At 37.6% G+C, this 6,245-nt stretch overlaps 1 long non-coding RNA gene across 1 annotated transcript; it reads left to right on the top strand.

Moving 5' to 3' along the window:
- Positions 1-5,026: 5,026 nt before the first annotated feature.
- On the top strand, positions 5,027-5,768 carry LOC113340769. Its single transcript, XR_003355634.1, has 3 exons — positions 5,027-5,127; positions 5,525-5,573; positions 5,703-5,768. It is a non-coding gene; the product is annotated as an uncharacterized LOC113340769 (long non-coding RNA).
- Positions 5,769-6,245: the final 477 nt, after the last annotated feature.

Below are 6,245 nucleotides of genomic sequence, written 5' to 3'. Positions count from 1 at the left end.
CTCTGATGCAACCATATCCCCTGCGGCAAGTCCAGCAACTTCGGCTTCTGCAACTGCTTCAACTCTGCCAGCTTCATCTGTATCTATACATGACGAAGTCCAGAGTACAACTTTATCACATCCAATGGTCACAAGAGCAAAAGCCGGTATAAACAAGCCTATTCAAAAATTGTGCTTGACTGCGTCCAAGCATCTTCTACATGATGAAGATTTCATGGAGCCAACTTGTTTCTCGGCGGCAAGGAAAATTCCAGAATGGCGGGATGCAATGGATGTTCAGATCAATGCATTAATTAAGAATGTCACATACTCTCTGGTGAAATATGAAAAAGGTATGAATGTGGTGGGATCCAAATGGGTGTATCGAGTTAAATAGAATCCAGATGGTTCAATCAACAAGAGAAAGGAACGTCTAGTTGCCAAGGGATATAACCAACAGCTGGGAAGTGACTATGGTGAAACCTTTTCACCAGTGGTTAAGCCATGCACTATTCTCCTTGTGTTGTCAATTGATGTAATGCGCAACTAGGATATCAAACAACTGGATGTGGAGAACGCCTTTCTTCATGGAGACCTGGAAGAGGATGTGTATATGCAGCAGCCTCAGGGGTATGTAGATGAGCTGCATCCAACCCATGTCTACAAGCTGCACAAATCACTCTATGGCCTTAAAAAGGCGCCTAGAGCGTGGTTTTCAAAACTGAGCAACTACCTGGTCCAGTTGGGGTTTAAGGGTTCAATAGCTGACAGTTCTCTCTTCATTCGTCAAACACAAGGTCCACATTGTACGTTTTAGTTTACGTTGATGACATAATAGTGACCGGTTCACATCCAGTTGAGATCTCTGGCTTGATTGAAGATCTCAGTGCTGTGTTTGCACTAAAGGATTTAGGTGATCTTTCTTTCTTTTTGGGGGTTGAAGTCCTAAGACAGGGTTCAGAACTGATTCTATCACAGCGTAAGTATGTTGCAGACCTTCTGCACAAGACAAAGCTAGATGGGGTAAAGCCGGTAAACACACCTCTGGAAGTAAATGTGAAAATTCAGAAGCAAGGTACAAAAAGGTTTCATGATTCGACATTGTATCGCAGTGTTGTGGGTGCACTGCAATATCTGCACTTAACGCGACCTGATATCTATGTGGCAATTAACAAGGTATGTCAATACATGCATGACCCATTTGAAGAGCATTGGGAACTAGTCAAAAGGATTATTCGTTATCTAAAAAATACAGTAAACTATGGTCTGCATATTCATTCTTCCTCAGACTTCTCTTTGCAGGCATACTCCGATGCAGACTGGGCTGGTAGTTTGGATGACAGACGCTCAACTAGTGGATATTGTATATATTTCGGAGGCAACTTGATCTCATGGAGTGCACGCAAGCAGAAGACAATATCAAAGTCCAGTACTGAAGCAGAATATCGTGGAATTGCAATAGCTACTTCAGAGATAATCTGGATCCAATCCTTGCTGCAGGAGCTTGGTTTCAAAATTTCACCTCCATTACTCTGGTGTGATAATTTAGGAGCCACGTACTTAACTTCAAATCCCATTTTCCATGCCCGCACAAAGCACATTGAAATTGACTATCATTTTGTCCGTGAACGTGTGGCTGCTGGTCTACTTCATGTCAGGTTCATCAGTTCACGGGATCAAGTTGCTGACATCTTTACTAAGGGGCTTCCATCACCAAGATTTCATATTTTACGTAGCAAGTTGCAACTTCGCCAGCTGCAGTACAACTTGAGGGGAGGTGTTAAGCCAACTCCTGAAGACTCTGCTGGAAAGACTGTACACCAAGTCTCTTAACCTAGTATTGTTTCAGATTCTAAAGCCTACATTATTGGCATGCTCAGTCTTTGATTCTTTACCAAAATATGTAACAGATTATTGAAAGTGTTTAATATAAATTGAACTGCTCTCTGCACATAGCAAGTGTGGAAGCATTCACCAAAAACTCTCTTCTAACTTGGATCAAAAACGGAAGTACAACTCTACTATGGAGATCAATATGAAGTAGGTCTTGAGAAATCCTACTCCAACCAAACACTTGAAAAGTTAGACCGTGTAAACTACAATTGCGAAGGGGGTGACAACATGGTTGGTTCATGTAACAGTTTGGTTTGTCTTCAATCGTACCGAGACGAAACTATTCCTTCTGGTATTTGTAATCCATTGACAGGAGAATTTCTTTCTCTTCCGGGCTTAACTGAACCAACATATCCCGCGTGGCAAGAAGCTGGATTTGGATACATTCCTTTGACCAATGAGTATAAAGTTTTCAGAATCAGTTCGCCTGGGATGTATGCACTACACGCACAGGTGGAGGTATATATGTTGGAAAACAATTAATAAAAAAATAATTTTTTAAAGTTTTAATAAAAATTTTTAATTTATTATTTTATTTTGTGAATGAAACTTTTTTGTCCCACATCATGGAGTTTCCAATTTTTAATAGTTTTAAGAAACTATATAAACCTTTTAGTCCCACATCGGGGAGTTTTTCTTCTTAAGTTGTATTTGTCAATTATATAAACAAATTCACTATTTTTGTAAAATCTAGGGGAAAGGGGTTGCTCTATATTTTAGAGGGACCCCTAAGGAAAATATTTTTATAGCGTTTCTTCGCGATTTTCCTGAACGGTTTTTTCGGAGTTGCCAAGCTCAAGTTGAGCATCTACTACATATGCTAGTAGTAGGTGTAGTAGGGCGCTAATGTCTTAAGGGAAACGTGTTGAACACGTGACTCACTCTGTTTTTTCCAAAGTTTTGCCTTGTTGCTGTTGTGGAGATATGAGAAGCTTGTTCGTTTCGTCGATCAATTCCATTATAAAGGAGATAAGTATCAATAACTTTTGCTTATTTGATTTTTTCTTTATTTTAATTATCGCACCCAACATTCTTAAGACATTAAAATTTGTAATTATTGCACCCAACATTCCTAACGGTGACTGCAGCAAGACTAGTTGTTGCTCTAGCCTCATATCAAATGTTAAAAGATGAGAGTAAAAGAGATCGATGTTCATACCCTCGATTGTAGTGAGAGCAGTGACAATCGGATCATAGCTTTGATTTAAGCCATTGCAGATGGCTTGCTTCTTTTCATCAGCAGATACTATATATATCCTGATTCTGCTAATTGAGCAAAAAGAGCTTTAGCATCAGTCAAATAAGATTTCAGAGTCTTATTACCTTTTGATAGGTTGTGAAGCTGCTTCTTGAGGTTCATCTGATGAACAAAGGTTTTGGGTGCATATTCTGATTCCAACTTGTCCCATATTTCCTTAGCTGTGTCAAGTCTTGCTACCGTGCTTAAGACTTCAGGTGTTAAGGTTGAATTCAGCCAGCCAACTATCAGTGAATCCTGAGATTCATACGCAGTAAAATCGGGATTTATTGTTTCACCATCTGGAAGTGTTCTTGCAGGTTTTTGTTTTGTTCCATCTATGAAACCTGTGAGATCATGACCCTTAAGAATAGGTTTAAATTGAGCCTTCCAGAGCAGATGATTTGTTTTGGTATATTTCAAGGTTACAAGATATTGAATTTGTACTTGGCGAAGGGTGTTTGTAGTATCTTCCATTTTTGATGGATCAAATTTTTTTTTTTGATTGTGTTTTGTTTTTGATAAGCGGAAGGTGGCTTGGATCAAAAGTTGATACCAAGTTAGAACAAGGTTTTTGGTTTAATGTCTTCCACTAAAATCTTGTGGAGATTGAACTCTTATTTATATGAAGAGATATAGTTACAGAGTTGTTGATAAAACAAAAATATTGTTACTGACTCTGAGAACGAGTTTATAGCTAACAAAAGGAACGACTAAGTAGTCTATAGACTAGTGTTGACTGACTAACTAACTGAGATGAGAGTCTTGAGGAAGACTCTCTGTTGTATGCTTAACATCATCATTTTAACTATGGCCTGTAGGATTGTAACATGACGACTTACTCTGTTCTGAATTTATGAACACTTTAATTGCCATGTATGTTACATAGGGTTCAGGGGAAATTTTGGGGTTTTTTCAAAATAGGGCTACAGTTAGAGAATTGTGGTGGTGTTATGAATTAGGTTTTGTATAATTTTGAGTTTTTCTAATTGTGATTGTTTAATTTTGAGTTTTGTCCTATTAGGGTTTATAACTGGTCACTGTCATACTAAGATGGGTGACTACTTTTTGCAGGAGATGGAGCTTGCTGATGCAATGCCGTGGAAACAATTAGTCAAGGAAAATTTAATCATGTTATCTACTTGGGATGATAGTCTTACAAGGAATTGGTATATCTTATTTAAGGTAGATAACGATAGTTTAGTTTTAGAAACCGTTCAACCATGCAATCAAAAGCTACAGGGTATATCTACAACTTTTAATTCCCCTAAAATACTACACTGTCATGGCGGAAGAAAAGAAGACGGTGTAGTAAGTAATCAAATCTTTTCTTGTAACCTGAGAACAAAAAAGTGGACCGAGTCAGCTAACCTCCAAACACCAAGATACAATCATGTTTCATTCTCTACAACAACTACGGATTGTTTTATTGTGGGAGGCAGTAATTCAAGTCTGGTAGAGCATTTTACGTTGACTGGTAAATCATTTCTTAGCCATTTTCCAAAAGATAAGTATGATGGTTTGACTGCTCTAAGGGTATCTTCGTTTGCGTATACCAAGTCCAGGAAATCTTTAGCTGAAATTTATATATGGTGTGAGGATGGTACACATGTTACCTACGGAGTAGCAAAACAGATATGGAGTAAAACTTCTAAATATTCAGAGATATTTGCTAGATCTCCAGAAAACATTGAGTCTCCTATAATTTCAGGCCAAATGGTTTCAGTGCTGAACAATCATTTTTGGTTCTTCCATCTTTCTAAGAATAAGTGGTTAGAAGGAATTGAGCTTCCAGTTCCTCTAAAAGCTAAGGAGAAAATCCATCTCTTGGTTTTTGAGAAAGACCGTCTCTTAGTGTTGTATGTTTGCACCAAGGGGAAACTAAATTGTTATATGTATCAAGTCAGGGATGCTGTATTAACATTAATTACTGGTGGAATATTTACATTATCAAACAAAAAAGGTGGCGAACAATACGACGTTTTGGAGAAATCGCACTTATCAACTGCATCGTCTTTGTAAGTATCTCTCCTTTTATTATCTCTTCTTTTCTTTTTTCGCATGCGTGGTGTGGAAAATTGATTGCAAAATGTGATTGGTGGCCTCTACTAGGCTAGTTTGAGTAGAGTGAGTCTACCCATAAGAGACAAGGACTTCAGTTTTCATCCTGCCACTTCGTTATTCACCCCATGTAACTGAGTTTTTTTTTCTTATGTGAATACTACACCTAGATAGGTTGGTGGTAACTGAAAATACAAGTATAAATTTTGATAATGAATATATTAAAGTTTCCATTCCGCCACTCCGTTTTCTCATATTTCCCCTTATATAATTGAATAATGAATATATAAGTATTAACTTTAACTTTTCTGTTGTAACTGATTTTTTTGTTTCTTTTTTTTTGTTGTCCTCAAGATTTGTAACAAAGACGCAACAGCAATTAGATGAAAAAGCACAAACCAAGGTGCTTTATTTGCTTTCCATTTTTTTTTAGTACGTAATCATGTTTAGTTGTATCTTACAAATATTTGTATTTACTTTCCATCTTTTAGATGAAGTACAAATTAAATAACATTTATTTTCTTTTGGGCAGACACTGAATCTCCAGTTCCTCCCTACAGATGTTAAAAACCAGTTTCGCATGCATATAGAAGACGGAGATGTGAAATCAGTTCGAAGTTGTGGTCTTCTGATTGGAAACAAAGTACGGCACAGTATTAGACCATCTAGAGTTCTTCAGAACTACATGCCAAGCAATGGGGAAATGCCGTGCATGCATGAAGGTTGGGGGATATCTGGAAAAACTGTCCTTGAAGCTGATGACTTGTGGAAACAAGGCCCTTTGAGTGTTAGAGTATACAAATATTATATGGAAAGTTTTAGTATGTAGAGTTATATTTAGCGTTTGATATATTTAGTATGAATTGATTTACAAGTATTAGTCTTGCATACCAAGTTATGATGTCGCTATATATACCTTATGGGTTCTCAATGTAAATTATCTCATTCGATAATACAATTCTCTTTTATCATAATATCTAGTAGTTCTGTCTTGGTATCAGAAGGCCGATCCGGACCTGTTGCCCACCTCATTTTCATTTATAACCGGCGGCGGTAGCCTTCAATGCTATCGTCC

This window comes from Papaver somniferum, unplaced genomic scaffold (genome assembly GCF_003573695.1).
Source record: "Papaver somniferum cultivar HN1 unplaced genomic scaffold, ASM357369v1 unplaced-scaffold_23, whole genome shotgun sequence".
Classification (NCBI taxonomy): domain Eukaryota; kingdom Viridiplantae; phylum Streptophyta; class Magnoliopsida; order Ranunculales; family Papaveraceae; genus Papaver; species Papaver somniferum.
The sequence above is the reverse complement of the archived record's forward strand: the minus strand, read 5'-3'. Positions and strand labels throughout refer to the sequence as shown.